Genomic DNA, 20,318 nt, shown 5'->3' on the forward strand with positions numbered 1-20,318 from the left:
GAAAAGTAGGTCCTTCACTTTAAGTGGAAAGAGTGAACGAATGAAAATACATAATAAATGAGGAAAACAAAGTTTTATTATTGAGGTACAAAGGTTTAAAAACATACACAAATGTAAGGTTAGTACAACAAGTTAAAATATGGAAAAGATAACACACTATGATATGTTGAATAATGGCTCCAGAGTATATCCAAATCCTAATCCCTGGAAGCTGTGAATATTTTCTTCTACGATAAAAGAGATTTTTTCAGATATGATTAAATTACGGATTTTGATACACTTATTCTGGATTATGTAGGGGGCATTTAAATGCAATCACGAGTGTCTTTACAAAAAGGGAGGCAAAGGGAGCTTTGATACAAAGAAAGTAATCCCCACCGGAGTAAGATTCTATGATGACGGTTTCGAAGAAGCAAGATGGAGCCAGAGCCGCAATGCAAGGAATGGAGCTCTAGACACTGGGAAAGACAAAGGAATGGATTTTCCTCTAGAGCATGGGCCTGCCTATACCTGGTTTCAGTTTAGTGAAACCATTTTGGACTTTTGGTGCCTACAGTTGTGAGAATAAGTAAGTGTTGTTTAGACCACCAAATGCGTGCCACTTTGTGACAGCAGTCAGGAAATTACTGCACATGGTGATGTCCTTCAAAGAGGTCTGAGTCGGGGCGCCCGGGTGGCTCAGTCGGTTGAGCTCCGACTTCGGCTCAGGTCACGATCTCGCGCTCCGTGAGTTCGAGCCCCGCATCGGGCCCCTGTGCTGACAGCTCAGAGCCCGGAGCCTGTTTCAGATTCTGTGTCTCCCTCTCTCTGACCCTCCCCCGTTCATGCTCCGTCTCTCTCTGTCTCAAAAATAAATAAACGTTAAAAAAAAAAAAAAAAGAGGTCTGAGTTGCCCCTGGCTTCCTATAGAATGGACACCTTCTCTGGGGTGGAGAGTGGGGTGAGTGGAGAGCCTTGGGCAGAATACCTCAGATAACTCTTCTTTTCTGCCTCTGCCTCACTGTCTAACAACTTGAGCTCCTTGCCAAAGCATCTATTTCCAGTGGAGTTTACTCACCAACAAATTCGAGACTATTAGGTGAAAAGAAGTGATTCATGCCTCTTTGGCTGTGTATCTTCGAAGTTTCCAAGGCTGAGCATCTTGGCATAGCCACAGAACTAAATGCTCAAAAAAAATTTAAACAAAATGAAAGTTGTCTTAAACAAATTAGACAAACACAAATCCTTAATATGAGCAAAATAGGAAAAGATGACTTAGAAAGGATGACAGAATGTCAAAGAGGCTGAGAACATGCTAACATATAGAAAGTGCTGTTAACCTATTGAATTCTTTTTCAAAATAAATTAAAATGGAATGTCTCCAGGTTGGCTAAAGAGGTTTTTGAAGTTTAGTTTGTCAAAATAGAAAACTAAAGGGATAGACAAAAAAAATGTCAGGAGGAATTACACTAAACTAGCATAGATAAAATGATAAATTATGATAAAAATGGATTTTAGATAAATATGCCATTAAAGAGATAGATAAGGAAATGAGTCCATGCATTCCCATATGTGGTATGATGTAATTCTAATATTTAAAATACTGTAGGGGCTCAGTCAGTCGGGCGACTGTCTTTTGGTTCAGGTCATGATCCCAGGGTCGTGATCCTGGGGTTGTGGGATAGAGCCCCTCATTGGTCTACACACTGAGCTTGGAGCCTGCTTGAGAGTCTCTCTCTCTCTCTCTCTCTCTCTCTCTCTCTGCCTCTCTCTCTCTGCCTCTCTCTCCTGTTTGCGTGCTCTCTCTCTCTCTCTCTCTCAAAAAAGGCTAAATGTCTGTAGCATGTATCATCCTAGTAAATGTAACCAATAAAACCCCTATTTTACTCCAGTTAGTGACTAAAAAGCCTTCATCAGGAATGCATTCTGGTGGATCACCTAAATTCCTTCTGGAACATCTACCCTTGCCACCTCAGATCTGCCCCAGTGATAGGCAATACTGAGACCATTTTATACCATCCTTTCAATTCAATAAATATCTATTGAGTATCTATTATGTGTTAGGCACCACTAGAGTTTCTGCCCCAAGACCTCGAAGAATTTGAGGTTTTGTGGACAGCAATGTACGTTGTGTGATCTATCATCATCACCTGTAAACAAATGGGTCACAGTGAAAGGATGATACTGTTTTCAAAGAACGCATCTGAATGAAGTTGCTGAGAAAGTTGTGCCAATAGATTTCTTGTCTGTCCATGTATTTCTTTTTTTCCAGTTTTATTGAGAAATAATCAACATACATAACTGTGTAAGGTTAAGGTATGCGGTATGACACCTGCATATTTCTTAGTGGCAGCCCTTGGAGCCATTTTTCATTCTCAAAGTTTCCTCTCTTGTGTTGCTTGAAATGTAAGGATAACTTCATCATTATGTGAACATAATGGGGCCATGTCTTCTGCTCTATATTTTGGCTTTTTTATGACACACATCCCGAATGTTTCACATCTATGCTGCTCTGTTGATACCTACTCTTTCTACTTATTATTCACTTTGACTACACTATGTGGTGTTTTGCTAAAAATCACGAGGCTAGACCTAGATGAAGAATTTGTGTTACCTAAGAAATTTTGTAAAGGGGATGGAGTGACCTCATTATGTGGGTCAATCGCAGTGGCATCTGGTTTTATTATTTATTTATTTTCAGCCTATGTAAGTGAAGTTGCATAGCAAGGAAAACTATAATTCACAGAGTGTCACTGAAGTGACATTGTATATATCAAATTTGTTGGCTCACTGCCCTGCAGAATTTCAGTTCCAGGAGGCAGTTCGCTTTGGTTTCGATGGATGTGGCAAAAACATGGCCAAGGCCCTGGGCATTTAGCAAGTTCAGGTAGGGGCTCATAGTCAGGCTGGCTTTATTTCTGGTCCTCTCAGAACCTTGGCCTAGTTAACCAGTCTTTAAGGAACTGTGCCCCAGTGTCACTTCTCCATACTGTTTTTACAACTGGGTGTCCTGCCTAGGAACCAAGTTCCTCTGTGACCAAAGTTTACCCTGGTTCTTGCCAATCTTGTCAGGTACGAACTCTTCTCTTGTGTTTCAAGCCCAGGCATCGGAACTGGACTCCAGTTCTTTGGTGTCAGACCTTTCTGCTTAGTTTCCTTGATCTTCCCTTCCTACCTGTCAACACCCCGTGTCTCTTCCCTGGAACCGTGCTCTGTCTGCTGAGAATCTGCTCTTGGCCGTTCACAGCACTGCCTCGCTGCTCTTGACTTTCCTGGGTAGGCAGTGGTAACCTTTCTTCGTTACCTGCTGTCTTCATCCCATTCCCAAGACCAAAGCATGACGCTGACTACTATTTCTATATCTGCAAGTAAAAGACAGAAGCAGACTTGAAAATGCTATTTCCTTATCGGTTTCTTTAAATTTTGTGAATCATTTTATAAAATGCATGCTTCCTCAGACACTTCATGTAGTGAAAAGTGCCTTCTCTCTCTGATTTCACTCCTCGCAGAAACTAGAGTTAGCAGTCTGTGAGGAGTAGTTTTCAACCCCGCCTGCATGTAAAAATTATCCGAAGAGTTTAAAAAAAAATACTGATCCCTGGGGGCACCTGGGTGGCTCAGTCGGCTAAGCCACTGACTTCGGCTCAGGTCATGATCTCATGGTTTGTGGGTTCGAGTCCCGCATCGGGCTCTGTGCTGACAGCTCGGAACCTGGAGCCTGCTTCGGATTCTGTGTCTCCCTCTCTCTCTGCCCCTCCCCTGCTCACACACACTCTGTCTCTCTCCCTCAAAAATAAATAAACATTTGAAAAAAATACTGATCCCTGGTCTCCATCCAGCAGGGTGCCGCTGTGGTCAACAAGCAGCTCTGTGGGGTGGGGAGTGGGGGGTGGTGGTCGGTTTGTGAGCCGGCATGCGCTGCCCTGGCATCCACTGCCTCCTCCACCATCCCATCCCACCCCTCCAAAAATGATTGTCCAAAAATGAATACAATCTCTGAGGATCAAGCCGAGGAAATCTCTCACACGAACCCCTTGTAACACAGTGCTTGGCCCCTGGATTTGTAACCCGTCTCTATCACTTAATATCTGTGTACCTTTGGGAAACTTACTATACTTCCATTTTCCCTAGTTATAATATATTGTTCCTACCTCATAGGGTAATGACAAAGATGGAATGAATTGATGTAAGGCCTCAGCTGAATGCAGGGCACGTTAGCTGTTCTTAGCGTCCCTCAGCTTAGTTTCTTCCTTTTAAATGGGCCTCTTAGAGAAGACTGTCCAGACCTGAATGGTAATTTTTGTGTGTATTGGGTTGTCTCCAGCAGCTCAGGAGTCTGTGTTGGACAGAATTGAAGATGAACCTAGATTAAGAATTTAGACTGAGGGAAAATAAGAATTTTAATTAAAATGAAAACTAAAATTCACAGAACATTGTATTTCGTTCCTCGCTCCCAGGCTGGAGCGAAGAGGTTAGAGAATGTTTCATCAGCTCCAAACATTCTGTGGACTTCCCCCAATCCTGTGCAACCTAGGTTAAAAATGCATGCTGCTTTGGCAGGGCACATCACATAAAGACGCGCTCCTCTAAAGAAGTTCGCCTCCATGGAGTAAGTACAGGCTTGGGCTTTGATGAATACTGAAAGCAGAAATCAGTCCCTTGAAATGAATTTCTGAAGAAGAGCTTAAGGGTTCAGATCTACCGCTCATATCATTAAAAAGCTTGCTCTCTTAAGGAAACCTGCTCACTTTAAATCATAGAAATTTAGAGCTAGAAGGCACCTTCAAGATCATTCCTTATTCACCTAAAAGAGAAGAACTTACTAACTAGGTCTGAGGTTTAATAAGCAAGTTCTGAACAAGCCCCTGGCATTTTCTCAAATGTTTTTAGGCTCTCCATTTTCCCCTCCCTCAACTGAGACTTCTGAATGGATTTTTAAAAATTTGCTGCAAGTTCCTATTAATCACACTTTGCCAGGTCACTCTGAACAAAGGGACACTTACTAAACAAGAACATAAAGGGAAATAATAGATGTTTATTTCTAAACAATGATACTGCCTGAGCTTAGAAATATGTCCTTTTGTAGGAATGCAGCCTTTGCCATCATATGCAGGATTCCACTCCAAAGCAAGTTGGGGTCAGCGCTAAGTGATCACGAGACACCCATCCTGTAGAGATGACCCACATTCCCATGGCTCTTTGGACGGGGAAAACTATTTACGGTGGAAGAAGTTAAGACACCAGAAAGATCCAATTACTGTGTAGGCTGCCCAACATGGCAGCAATTATGCTCCTAGCTTTGGACAGTTTCCTCTGTGGTTCAGAAACCTGGAATTTCATTTTTTTAAAAAGTGTTTTAAAATTCTATGTATAATGTGAAATATCAAGGGGGGGCAGGGAAGAATGCCAGCATTTTTTAAAGTTCTTATTTCACCTAGGGCCCTGCAAGTCATGGTTTTCATGTGTCGCCATGAAACCTCACGGCAGTGGTAGGAGTTAGGTTTCATGATGCGTTAGAGTGCCAGGGTTAATACTTAGCAAAACTATTTTGCACAGCTATTTCTGACTCCAAGCCTCTTGGTCCAGTATTATTAGGCCCATGCTTCTGATGAAGATAGATGCAGGATGAGAGCAATATGGCGGTAAGGGCATTACCTGTTTAGCTGTTTGCCCATTCTTCTTTAAAAACCATTCTTTCCCTCTTTACACTATCACCAAGCATGGTCCCCTGCTGCACAGAGGAATACCGTAGGTCTGCAGTTGGAAATATTGCAACATTAACATATGATTATGTAATTATAGCTCCTATCAGACTTCCTGTGACTGGATTTTCAATCTTGTTGGTAGGAAATTAAGTAAGACTTAATACATTACCCCATGGCAGCACTTAGTAGTTGCTGGACAAACATTAGTTTTATTCTTCCCTTTTATGTAGTTCTGGAGGTAGAACAAGGAAGGCTGTGTGTGAGGAGTAGATTTGGCGGAGTGTGTGATATCTTCTGGAATTCTCCAGTGTGTGGGGAGATCTATTACAAAGGGTGGTACAGTTGTATCAAATGGAATCAGATGTGCTAATGAGGATTGGTACCATCATATAAGCATCTTGTATATGATTGTCTCCATGAAGAAACTCACTGCGTCCTAAATAATTTACAAGAAACTTTTGGGCCAACACCAGTCTATATTTTGTCTGAAATGAATAGGATTCAAAGAAGCATTTTCAAGTAAATACATTGAAATTATTCAAGATGTTAAGGTTTTCTGAGGAAATGCTGAAGAGTTTTATCTTCCCACATTTATTATTTAATATTCATGGAGTAACATTTTCATGGCACAAGTTTACACAAGAAATATTATCATGATGAAGAATTACCAGATGATGTTTGAAAACACGACATCTTGTGTGAGAAGCAGCCCTGGGGAACTTGCCCTTAGATAATACCTAAGCATAAGCCCTTGCTTAGAAAACATGTGGAGATTCTTTGCCCAAAGATGTTATAGTTTCAAGAAAGGCAGGAGGTAGCCAGACAGAAGTCCAAAACAAGCAGGAAAGAATCAGCTTCTTCCACAGAAAGAGTCCAGGTTGTGTGTCCCACGGGTTGGGCTTAAATGGGGGAACGTGTAGACAGCAGGTTCCAAACCTCAAGAGTTTTAGCCGAGAGATCACAGATCGGCTAGAAAATATGCTCTGGGAAGGTTCCTTTGAAGCTACAAGAATTTCTTCAAAGTATTTTGAGGCTTAAAAGCCTCCTTTTTTTAAGTGCTCACTGGAAGATTGGGACTGATTGAATCCAGATGAACCAGAGCCCTTACCTTTTTCTTGCCGCTCAGTTCTCCAGACTGAATTCTTGGTGCTTTAAGTGTGGGTTGAAGTGGCTAACTGTGGCATTTGGATGATGAGAAAACTATAGTTTTCCTCTTGGGCCATCAAGATGTGGGAAGAAACTATTGGAAGCATTCAAAACAAAACAAAACAAAACAAAACAAGACAAAAATCCCAAACAAAAACTGCAAATCAGGAGAAAAGGAAGGAATCAACCTGTTGACCTTGGAGAACCCCCTGAAAATCTTCCCAGTCAGATTTTGCTATTCTGTTTAAAATCTAGTTTCTGCCCTGTATTGATAGGCTTTGGCTCTTTTTATTATCTCTTTCATCTTTACTTTTGTCTGGTTTCATATCCTTGAGTTTGTGATCTCATGGCTGATGTCTTATCTCTGCTAAGGTCAGTTATTGTTTGCGGTGGGAGCAAGAGATTCTTTGGGGCTTCCCAAAACAGTGATCGATTCTAGTGCCTTATTCTAAAGTTAGTTCTAGTCACCAGATGACTATTTAGAGATGAGGGTGAGGAATAACAATCTGTAGGAAATGGAAACAAGACAAAACAAAACACTCTGTGGTGGGAATAGCCAGGGGGAAAGAAGTCTTGGGACAGGCAAAGAAGTTGGAGACTAGATTAGGTATATGTGTAAATATCTCACAGAGCCCCCAGGTGAGGTGGACTGTGCCTGGCTGGTGGAAGGGGCAGGCATAGGTTGGAATTTGAAAGAGAATCCAAACACTTTGCCATGTTCAGGGAGAGAGGACCTAATTCCAGAATAAGCTAGTCTCCAGCGGCCAAAGAGCCACAACTGGAGTCTTCTAAGCTACATTTTCCTGTGTTAGTCATCCTCTTGGATTCCAATTTCTCATGTACACATAATTCATATACTTTACTCCGCATATCCATTTTAAGAACATCTTAAAAGTTTCTACTGCATGATAATACCTCTATTACATAGCACTAATCACCTTGTAGTATAGTAACTGGACACTCTCTATTCCTCGTGGGACTGTGTGCTCCCAGTGCATGGGCCACGTTTCATTTGTCTGTGATGCTCCAGTGCCTCCAACACACTGGGCACTGAAATATTTGTTGAACTGAAATGCTGCATTGGTGTGAGTGTGGAAGCGCTAAAAGGAAAAGCAACATTTGGATGACGATAAGGAGGAAGAGAATATGCTGTGGTATGTCGCGTCCATTTTCTAAGATAGACATGATTTCACTTACCCTCCTTTACAAACTTTGTGCCTTCTCCTAGACCATAACTGAATATTTTTTCTTTTATTTAAAGTATGATTGCAAATCACTGAAGATTGAAATGTAGTAGGGAAAGGTTGACAAGGACTATAAAGAAAGGCTCCAAGGTATTTATAGAACAATTTATTAGACATGAATGCCAAGTGCTTAGAAACAGGTGGTGCCCTGCAGCTGATAAAAAACGTGTAATAAAAAAATTAAAATGCCAGGAAAAAAAAGTCTACAGGAGGGAGGCAGACAAGCAAAAGGCAAGTCAGAATTAACAGAACTTCTGGGGCTGAGGGACGAATAGATGTGCTGATCTTATTCTAACTGGACAATCTTGAGATCTCCTTTATTTTTCAAAACACTTGGGCACATTATCGAGTGGAATAGAAACATAAGACATTTCTCAGTAACTATCTAATGGTGGAGTTGATGGGATCATTGCAATACTTTCTCTAGCTATTGTGACAAGAGCTAGAGCATTAATTGTTTCTTGTTACAGTTTAAGAATATAATGCCCTACTTCCTTCTCAGAAAAATACAGTAGTCTTTAAAAACTGAAACCCCATATTGATGAAAGGAGATTTATTTCACTCAAAATAATTCATTTCAGTTTCTTTTAATGGCAAATTTCCTTTGTACACTTAAAGAAGCATCCTTACTGGAGAAAGTTGCAAAAAGATCTTAACTGATACTTGCAGAAATTCAAGAAATATTTGCTTGCTTCTTATGCAAAGGACTTGTCTGAGGCAGGCGGAATTAGAGAGAGGAAAGACGACTGTGAGGTCTGGAACATCTACAACTGCTCTGCTCTGACTTTATAAAAAGAGCTGAGATAGATATTTCTAAGATAGCTTCCACTCATCCTCTCTACAGGTGTACGATTCTGCTACACACAAGGCAAGTTCTCGCGATGGCGAAATTCTCTTCCACATTGTTGAGCGAATATACTTCTGTGTTCTGGAAGAGGATCCAGGCAGAGAGCAGAGGAGGCGTGTTTGCTCGATTCTGACACATTCTCCCCTGTCTTCGGTTCCCGTTTGGGTAGCGGTCATGTGACAAGAAGAGGAGAAATCAGTAGAGCTACACCCTGATTCTTCCAGGTTCTTTTTTGTTTCAGCACTGCCCTTGGCAAGTAGCAGTCCTGTTTCAGTGCCTCCGTCCACTCCCCTCCCCAGTTCAAACATCTTCCTTTCACCTTAAAGAAAAACTACCCCCCCAAACCACGTGAATCAACGTATATAACAAAATATTTTATAATTAATTACTCAAACAAAACGCTGACAAGTGTATGCACCTGCCACAGCACCCTGTGCTGTTTTTATGTTTGCACTCGTCATGCCTGCATGGCTCTGTGAGGCTGGGGACTGCATTTGTCTTATAGACGGAGTGAAAATATAAATGCCGGAAGCTTAGAGGAGAAGAGGATAGCATTTGCAAGATTCTTATTTCTCCTCCGGAATTTGAATTCCAAACGGATACTTTTTTATTGGCCTATCTTACTAGCCTGGCAACGTCTTTATTTCTCTACATTTTTCAGAACAGGAAATTTATTTTTAGCACACGTGTAGTCCAGTAGGCAGTCTTCTATAATTCATGTGGTTGATCCAAAAACTGAATGTTGCTGGGGTGGGGGGGGCGGGGGAAGAATCAATGAATGGCAACATACACCCACTGTTTGCGATGTCGGGAATGCCGGCCTTCTTCCGCGTTCATCTGGCAAAGCCAAGTTCTCTTTCTTCAGGATTCTGCTCCAAAGGCTTACCCCCAGGTGGTTGGTAACTTTCTGGTGTTTCCAAATGTACTTCTGTGTACTTCTCTCTAGGAGTTCAATGTATGTTACATTAAGAGATTATCTCAGCCTATTTTAATTATTTGATTTCCTTATCTGTCTCCTACATTTATCTGAATTCGTGGGGATTTGGGACCATGAATGAGTGAATTAAAGACCATAAACACACAGGAAAGAAATGTCTATGAGAAGAGATGATCAGAAATTATTTATTTCAAGAATGAGTGAGAAAAAGGTGCTAAGAAGGAAGCTAGGGGAGAGAGGGCAAAAGTCAATCCAAGAGAGGAGTGATATACAAGTAAAGACAAAGAATTTATATTAATTAGAATGTGTGAGTTAGTATTACTAGAATAGGGTCAAACATCCGTTTTTAGTCAACAAGCATTCCATAAAAAGTATCTAGTAAAAATCTGTAATTACGAGATATGTGTTCATTGAAATTGGTGAAACATTGCAAAGATGTATTAAGAGAGAGTTTTTTCTCATTCCCTCTGTCCCCAGGTGTTTCAAACTGCTATGCATGTCAAGTTCCCTGACTTTCTCAGTGCTTACATAAACAAATGTATACACATCTACAGGATCTCATTTGTTCTCTAACAAAAAGTTGTCATACTATACTTAATCACATGCAAATCAGCAATGCATCTTCGATATCCAATAAGTGCATAGATACTGATCTAAGTCTTTTTTCCTTTCTTTCGTCATTTACAAATTTTATTTTATTGTAGTAAGCACACTTAACAAGAGATCTACCCTCTTAACATATTTTTAGATTACAATACAATGTTATCTAGAGGCACAATGTTGCACAGCCCTTCTCTAGAATTTATGCATCTTACTGCAACTTTATACCCATTGATTAGCAACCCCCCCCCATCTCCCCTCTTCCCTTCTCCCTTTTTTTCAAAAGCCGCATCTGCAGAATGGATATCCTGCAATGTATTTCACTATTTCTGTATTGATGACATTCATTTATTTTCAGGGTTTTTTATTTTTCCTTTTTTGTTGCTACTGCAACAAAATTGTTGCAGTGATCAGCCTTGTATTTATCATCACACACCGGTGCTTTTGTCTCTGTAGGATGGATTTTCTAAAGTGAAATTGTTTGGTCAAAAGGTATGTGTATTTTGAATGTTTATAGCAATTGCTCAACGTCTTAACGTTAGCTTACCAGGAGCTTGAGTCCCGGCAATAAAATGTGAGAATTCTCCTTTCCCCACATCTTCATCAGCACCAAATTCCATACATCTTATTTTTGCCCATATGGGTGAAAAATGCCACTTTGTGTGTTAGTTTCTACTTCTCTAGATGTGAAGCTGAGCATCTTTTCACATTTATTGGCCAATTGGGTTTCATCTTCTATAAGTTGCCTGTTTATAGCTTCTGTCCATTTTTCTTTCAATTCTTCTTTATTTTTCAAATTAGAGGCATTCTTTTTGCTTGTTAGATATAGTAGTCCTTTGTCGTATGAACTGCCAATGTTTTCCTAGTTTATCATTTTTTATTGTGACTTTGTTTACAGTGGATTTGACATCTATGTATGTTTTAATATTATGAAGTCAAAATATGTCTCTTATTTATCGCTTCAAACAATTATGTTTTGCATAGAAAGTTTTTTCCTACCTCCAGTTTTTGAAAATTTCTTAACTTTTAAAAACTTCAGAAATATTTTTGCATTAAAATTTTATCCATCTGGAATTCATTTCGGCATATGGCACGAGGTAGATCTAGCTTGTTTTCTTGTAGACAGATAGCCAATTATTCCAGGATCATTTATTAATAAACCAATTATTTCCCACTGAATTAAAATGTCACTTTTGTGGATTTATTTCTGGACTCTATTTTGTTCCACAAATATATTTATCTATTTCTGTGTCAGTGCCAGGGATTATAGTGACTTTATAGTAAATATAAATATCTAATAAGGTATATATGCCCCTTACCGTTTTTCTTTGTTCACAATCTTCTTTTTCATCATTGACATTTCTTTTATCTTCTGAACCCTAAAACAATTTTATCCATCTTCTTCCCCACAAAAAACCTCAACAGGATCATCAAAATTAGGATTCTAACCGAAATTGCATTAAATTAATATTGGGTGAACTAAATTTTTGACAAAAGCTCTTACTTTTTATAAGTATTGTTTAGGTATTTGGGCAATCTTCAGAATATTTTATTAGCTTTCTTAGATGACTTTCTAATATTGATCCCCCAACTGTTTATTTATTTTTTTAATTTTTTTTTTTCAACGTTTATTTATTTTTGGGACAGAGAGAGACAGAGCATGAACGGGGGAGGGGCAGAGAGAGAGGGAGACACAGAATCGGAAACAGGCTCCAGGCTCTGAGCCATCAGCCCAGAGCCTGACGCGGGGCTCGAACTCACGGAGCGCGAGATCGTGACCTGGCTGAAGTCAGACGCTTAACTGCGCCACCCAGGCGCCCCCCAACTGTTTATTTTTTAACAGTTGTAACTTTTATTGAGAAGGACACTATACATACAAATCATAAATACATAGGTTAGTGAATTACCACCATGATAGTATCAGGATTTTAAATTTCTGTCATTCTCATGGGTTTCTAGTGATACTTATTTATGATATTAGATTGTGTTTCCTTGATTACTATTGAGGTCGGACAGTTTTCATAACTTTATTGACCATTTGGTTATCCTTTCTGGACCTTTTGGTTATCCTATTCAAGTGTGTAGAGCTGTCTCCTTAAAGATGATCTGTAGTAGCTTTTCAGTCCGTGTTTGGGCCCTTTGTTGGTTATAAGTGTTGCAAATATCTTCTCCAATCCTCTCACTTGCCTATTTACTTTTTCATATTGAATCTTTCAGTAGAGGTTCTTAATTTCACTGTAATCTAATATGTCAGTCTCATTCCCTATCATTAGGACTTCCATATTCAGTTGAAACTACTTTAAGATCCTAAAGATATATGCCAACATTTCCATCTAGGAACTTTATTTGGCATTTCACGTTTAAGTCTTCAATCCACCTAAACTTGATTTTTCTGTATAATATGAAGTAGAGATCTAGTTTCATTTATTTTTGAATTGAATATCCAATTGGCCATTTATTGAAGTAGTCTCCTTTCCCTTCCTCTTCTGCAATGTTATCTTTATCATAAATCAAATCATCAAATATGTGTAAGTTTCTTTCTGGACTCTTTCATAGTGTATTTACTAACTTGTCTATCCTTGAGGCAATACCAAGCTGTTTAAGTTACTACACTTGTATATGTAGTTAAGTAATCGTCTTATTTTGTTCTATAATGGCTTATTTTTGCATTTTAATATGGAGTTTAGATTGCCACTTTCTATCAAAAGCCATAGAAATTTTCATCCATAGACAAATTTTGAATCCATAAATTTTAGAGTTGACATCTTTACAACACTGAATTTTCCAATTCATGAGAATGATTATATGCCTCCTTTTATTTAGGTCTTATTTAATTTCTCTCAGTAATATTTTATAATGTATTGATTCCTAGGTATTTGATATATTGATGCTATTCTAAGTGCTGTTTTAAAATATTTTATAATTATTTGTCTATTCTATAGAAACAAAATTGATTTTTATATATTGATTTTTGTATCCAGGACTCTTACTAATATCACATTAATTCTAGTCATTTTTCTCTTCATTTTTGCATTTTTCTATATATTATAATCATATATCATTAAAAATGGGATGTGTGTGACTGTTTTAGGTCAGAGCCAGGAAAACTTCTTTGTAGAGGGAATATTTAGAAGAACACTTCCTTCTATCTTCTCAGCCTCTTCTTAAAACAGAGGTCAGAATGACCTTTAAAATTAGGACAGGTCATGTGATATACTTGATTTTATACCTTCTTGATATTTGCTATTTATTTTTCCCTCCCCCTTTTCCCTACTTTTGTTGGCTTGCCAAAATTTCCTTCTCTCCTTTTTGTTTGCTTGTCAATGTGGAAGTTCTATTATGCTTTCCAGTTTTGACAGATGTGTAAAACTACTACCATAATACAAATATGGAACATTTCCATCACCCCCCAAATTTTCCTCATTCTCTCCACAGTCAAACACCTGACTCCTCACCCCATGCAGCCACTATCTTTTTTTCCAGTCACTATAGGTAAGTTTTAGACATTCTACAATTTTATATAAATAGAGTCCTGCAGTATATATTGTTTGATTCTGTTTCTTTGGCTTAGCATAATGATTTTGAGATTTTAGTTATGTTGTTTTATGTATAGGTAGTTCATTTCTTTTTATTGCTGAGCAGCACCCCGTTGTATACATATACCACCCTTTGTTCATCCTTTTATTTTTTATTCTTATTTTTATTTTTTTTGGAAGGGCCCAGCTCGTGTTGGGAGTCGCCGCTGCCACCGCCCCCCCCCCCCCCCCCGCCCGGGTGCCGGGGCCTCCGTGGGCGACCTCCCCCGCCACCAGGGCCCCGCCACCCCCTGGCCCGCCTCCTGGAATCCTTTTATTTTTTGATGGACATTTGGGTTGTTCCATTTATTGGCTATTATTAATAAAGCTTCTGTGAATTTATGTCAAGACTTTTTATAAATACACATTTTCGTTGGTAAATATCTAAGTGCAATTTCTGGGTCAAAATATTCTTCAGTATGAGTGCACCATTTTACACGGCCATGAGTAATGAATATATGACTCTCATTTACTCTACATTCATGTCAACAGTTGATACTATCAGTGTTTTAATGTTAACAATTTTAGTGGGCTTGTGGAATATCTTGATTTAATTAGTATTTCCCTGATGACTAAAGATGTTGAACACTCTTCCATATACTTATTAGCCGTACATATGTCTTTTTTGTGAAGTGTACAAATCTTTTGCTCACATTACTTTTTAATAACGGGTTGTCTTCCAATTGAGTTGTATTGTATTATTCTGGATATAAGTCCTTTGCCAAGTATCTGTATTGCAAAAATCCTTCTTGGTCTTTGACTAGGAATTTCCACCTTCTTAGTGGTGTTTTTTCAGGAGCAAAAGTTTTAAATTTTTCTAAAGTCCAATTAATCATCTCCTTAAAAATGATTCATTTTTGTGTGTTCTCTTTATGAAATCTTTGCCTCCCTCAAAGCTTCAAAGGGTTCTTCTTTTTCCTGTTTTTTTAAAAGAAATTTTATAGTTTTAAGATATATATTTAGGCTGATGATCCATTTGGAGTTGATTTTTATATGCATTATGAAGCAGAGGTCAAAGTTTATCTTTTTTTCCACACTGATATCCAGTTGTTCAGTTACATTTGTTGAAAACACATTTTTCCCCCTCCCCAGATTACCTTAGGGATTTTTTTTTTAAGTCAAAAACTTTTATTTTTTATATTTTTAAGTAGGCTCTACCCACACACATGCAACTCTTGATCTTGGAGTCTTGAGTTTAAGCCCCACACTGGGCAGAGAGATTACTGAAACTTTTTTTTTTTTTTTTTTTGTAAAGCCAAAAAACAAAAACCAAACCAATCCACGCCAAGAAAAACATTAAAGACCCCAAATTGAGTGATATATGTGAAGCTATATTTGGATTCTCTATTTCGTTCCATTTTTTGGTACATCTATTTTTATGCTACTATCACACTGTCTTGACAATTGTAGCCTTATATAAGAAGTCTTAAAATCAGGTAGTTTACATCTCCAAAGTTTGTTCTTCATATTCAAAATTGTTTCAGCCATATTCGGTCCCTTCCATTTCCACATGATTTTTAGAGTCAGTTTGTCAATTAAAAAAAACAAACAAACAAAGCTTCATGGGCTTTTTATTGAAATTGCATTGAATCTCTAGATCAGTTTGGGGAGAATTGATATCTTAACCTTGAATCAATCATTCCATGGACATGGTACGTTTCTCTATTTACTTAGGTCTCCATTAATTTTCTCAGCAATATTTGGGGTTTTCAGTGTGGAGATCTTGTATTTGTGTTTTAAGTTTATCCCCAGTATTTCATTTGTTAATACTATTGCCATGGCATTTACAATTTTTTAAATTTCCAATTGTTTATTGGAACATAAACATTGTTGGTTTATAGAAATATGATTGATTTTTTCACATTTACCTTGTATCCTTTGACTGTGTTATATTTATTAGGTCTGATAGCTTATTTTGTAGATTAATTAATATTTACTGTGTATAAAATTATGTCATCGTGAGTAAGCCAAGTTTCACTTCTTTCTTTCCAATTGGAATGTCTTCTCTTTTTCTTGATTTACCACAAGACTGGCTAGGATCTCAGATATAATATTATATAGAGATAGAGGGAGCAGACATCCTTGCCTTGTATTCGTTGTGTATCACTTGTAATTTATTTTTATTGTCTTTTTCTTTATGTATGTATTTTCTAATTTTCTATAATGAACACATTATTTCTTAGGTAAGAAATTATTTAAAAACATAGGAATTGTTGATCTCTGAAGATAGGAATTAATATTCATAGCTAACGGCTGATTTTCAAGATTTTGGTGTATCAGATACAATCTTAGTGTTGTCTTTCTTGAGAGAAAGCATATATTGAGTTTTAAAATTTCATGTATCAGTATAGGTCTTGGTTTTGTAGGTTGTGACTGTGAGATTAAAATGTATACAGATCATTACAATGCTGAAAAAGTTTTATTGATTCTCTTAGGGATATACGTTGTTCACCCACAATCAGTTTGGCCAGGGAATTTGTTACTGACCTCTAAGACTGAAACTTATAGGTTGGGTTTCTCTCCTGGTGGTACCTGGTGCCTGAATTCAGATAGTCATAGGCTTAATTTCTTTTATTGCAGCCATAGTCCCACTGGATTTAAAAATTTAAAAACTACAATTCACATTTTAAACTGTTTGTCAATATTTAAATTAAACAAATCTTTACCGTGGTATATGCGATGAGTTTACAGCTATATCCTTCGACAACATCATCATACTTGCATGATTTCATCTATGGATCTTGTCTGAATATAAAACCTTTCTCTCAGAAATGACAGACAACCTCATTGCAAACAATGTCCTTTGGTTTGAAAGAATGGTTTGATCGAATTGGATTTTGATGCCTAAATTCTTTCTGTTTGTAGAACACCTAGTCCTCAAATTCATTTTGGTGCATGGACTCTTGCCTGAAATTTCTCAAATTATATGGTTGCCCATTTATATTTACCTTTGTTCCTCCTGCTTCTTGGCATTTGTGGTTCCTTTCCAGATCCTTTAAGACTAGAATAAAAGATATAAGACATCTGTATATAGCTCTCATGCAATGTTAAAGTCCCCAGTAAGCCAACACAAAGTAAGTGGGAGAAATTAAATATGTTAACTCTGTTTAATAATTTTTGCCTGTCTTCATCAGGCTGGTTTCTTAATTTTCATTAATCTTATCCTGATTTTATTAAGATTCTTACTATTTGCTTACAGAGCTGCCTGATACTTTACATAAAGATGTTTTTCAGTGGATCTATTATTTCTTGGAGTGGTCTGTCTACTTTAAATTGATCACCAGCCCAGTGTTTTGAGCACCATCTGTGGAGTCAGGAGGTCTGGGTTTTTGTTCCTGTTCTGCTTTTAAGTAGTTTTGTGACCCTATATAAAACATTTGTCCTTTCTGGGATTCAGTTTCCTTATTTTTTAGATGATGAGATTGGTCTAGATGGTCTAGATGGCTCTGAGATCCTTTATAATTTCAATGTATCAGGATTATAAATTGATTAACGTTCTTCATTAGAAATTTAGGTCTCCAAATGGACTCCTGCAATAGAAAATTGTATGTAGTTATTTGGTGTTTGTGTCAAATTTGTCTTGCATGTGTATGTCATATAAATGATGTCAACTGGTTTATCTTAAAGAGTACAAAATCAGTATATATATAGTAGCAGCCACAATGATATATAAAAATGATGCCTATGTCACATCAGTAAAAGAGAAAGAAATTCATGCAATTATATTAAATCACTGCATTGTATTTATTGTCTACCTAGAGTAAAACAAAGACTATTTTGTCACATTTCTGATTCCAAGATGGAATGTTTTGCAATGTGATCTCAGAAACTTCAGAAGAAGAAATTATTTTTCTGGTTTCAGAAAGAATTTAGGCATCAAAATCCAATTTGATCAAGCCACTTTGTACAAACCAAAGGAAATCTTTCTACAGCCTTCCAGTGGCTCAAGAAATCATTCCCTTAGAGTCAATAACTTTCCATTCACTAGGAATCCTAATGTTGTATTTTAGGACTCTTTTGGAGCAAGTTTTATATGGGCTGAATTATTGAGTCATCACTGGTACTGTCAGTTTACCAAGCAGAATTGTCTATGATAGAGAAAAAGTATTATAGCCTCCCAGCTTCTTCTCACCATTTATATTAGAAGGCTTCAAATGAAATGCTTCCATGGGCTTGCTGGGAGTTTGGATTCCTGGGTGTAGGAGGCCACAACCAGGAATAGCTGAAATTTCATCTTTGATATGCATGGCACCTGTTTCCAATGTGTTTCTATGACTCCTTGACTCCCTTCCTATATGACTCTTTTTCTATTTTCTATGCTAATAGAATTTGGAGCACTTTAGCAGACAGGGTTCACTGTACTGTTTATTATTTCTGATCATAGCTATCATCTATTCAATTTTACTAAGTTCCAGACACTGTCCCATGTACTCTACAATATCCAAAATCATTACATCTTACAAAATTTAAAAGAATATTGCCCTTTGAGGGACATGGATGCTAAAAATCAGCAAGGTTATATAGTTTGGTCAAGGCCACACGGTAAGAGGAGGAGCTGGGGGGTGATCTCAGCCCTGTGACTACAAAGCCTTTGTTTTTTCACTGAGTCTTAGGTATGGCGTATAACACAGCACTGTTTAAATATGTTAAGGGGCGCCTGGGTGGCGCAGTCGGTTGAGCGTCCGACTTCAGCCAGGTCACGATCTCGCGGTCCGTGGGTTCGAGCCCCGCGTCGGGCTCTGGGCTGATGGCTCAGAGCCTGGAGCCTGTTTCCGATTCTGTGTCTCCCTCTCTCTCTCTGCCCCTCCCCTGTTCACGCTCTGTCTCTCTCTGTCCTAAAAATAAATAAACGTTGAAAAAAAAATTAAAAAAAAAAAATAAATAAATATGTTAACTCTGTGGGGCGCCTGGGTGGCTCAGTGGGTTAAGTGACCGACTTCGGCTCAGGTCATGATCTCGTGGTTTGTGAGTTTGAGCCCTGCATTGGGCTCTGTGCTGACAGCTGTGAGCCTGGAGCTTGCTTCCGATTTTGTGTCTCCCTCTCTCTCTTCCCTTCCCCTGCTTGCGCTCTATCTGTCTCTCAAAGTAAATAAATAAACACTTAAAAAAATTAAAAAACAACATGTTAACTCTGAATATGAAACTTGTCCATTATGCTTACTGTATTAGGTTGGTTATAGATGAAGTAGCGAGAGCGCTGCTTTGTCCATCAAATTAAAAAAGCTTCCCCTTTCCTAGTCATCTGCATATATTTTCCCCACCTATATTATATTCTGTTAGAGTTATTTGCATTCTGTTTTACTTGTATTAAGCCCACCTCCTGCAAATAAGGCCATAGCCTCTCTTGATAATGGCATAGATACACAGGATAAGGCCTTTAAATGGACTTACTCTTTCCTTAAAAAAAAAAAATTAAATTCCAGTTCGTTAACATACAGTGTATTATTAGTTTCAGGCATACAATAGAGTGATTTAACACTTCCATACATCACCCACTGCTCATCACAGCAAGTGTACTTCTTTTTTTTTTTTTTTTTCCATAAAGGGCTAGATGAGTCAGCTGCCCTGCACAGAGCAGCAAACCCACGTCTCCAAGAGCCACTGCTTGGGGACGTTGCCCCTAGACGGCCACTAAAGCAGGAGGGGCATGGCAGGTCCAGCCCTGTTTTTTTTGCAAGTGTATTTCTTAATCCCCATTACCTGTTTAACCCATCTCCCCACCAACCTCCCCTCAGGTAACTAGCAACTCTGTAGTTGAGTCTGTTTCTTGGTTTGTCTCTCTCTCTTCTTTTTTCTTCTTTGTCCGTTTGTTTTGTTTCTTAAATCCCACATATGAGTGAAATCATATAGTATTTGTCTTTTTCTGCCTGACTTACTTCACATAGTGCAATACTCTCTAGCTCCACCCGTGTCATTGCAGATGGCAAGATTTCATTCTTTTGTGTGGCTGCCTAATATTCCATTGTGTATATATAAAACTTCTTCTTTATCCACTCATTAGTCAATGGACACTTGAGCTGTTTTCATAATACTTGGCTATTGTAGATAATGCTGCTGCAAACAATGGGGTGCATGTATCCTTTTGAATTAGTATTTTTGTATTCTTTGGGTATATACTTAGTACTGCAATTGCTGAGTCATAGGGTAGTTCTATTTTTAACTTTTTGAGGAACTTCCATGTGGAAAACCACAGAGGCTGCCCCAGTATGCATTCCCACCAACAGTGCAAGAGGATTCCCCTTTCTCTACATCCTCACCAACATCTGTTGTTTCTTGTGTTATTAA

This window comes from Puma concolor, chromosome A1 (genome assembly GCF_028749965.1).
Source record: "Puma concolor isolate L17-30 chromosome A1, mPumCon1.1.hap2, whole genome shotgun sequence".
In the NCBI taxonomy this organism is placed as follows: domain Eukaryota; kingdom Metazoa; phylum Chordata; class Mammalia; order Carnivora; family Felidae; genus Puma; species Puma concolor.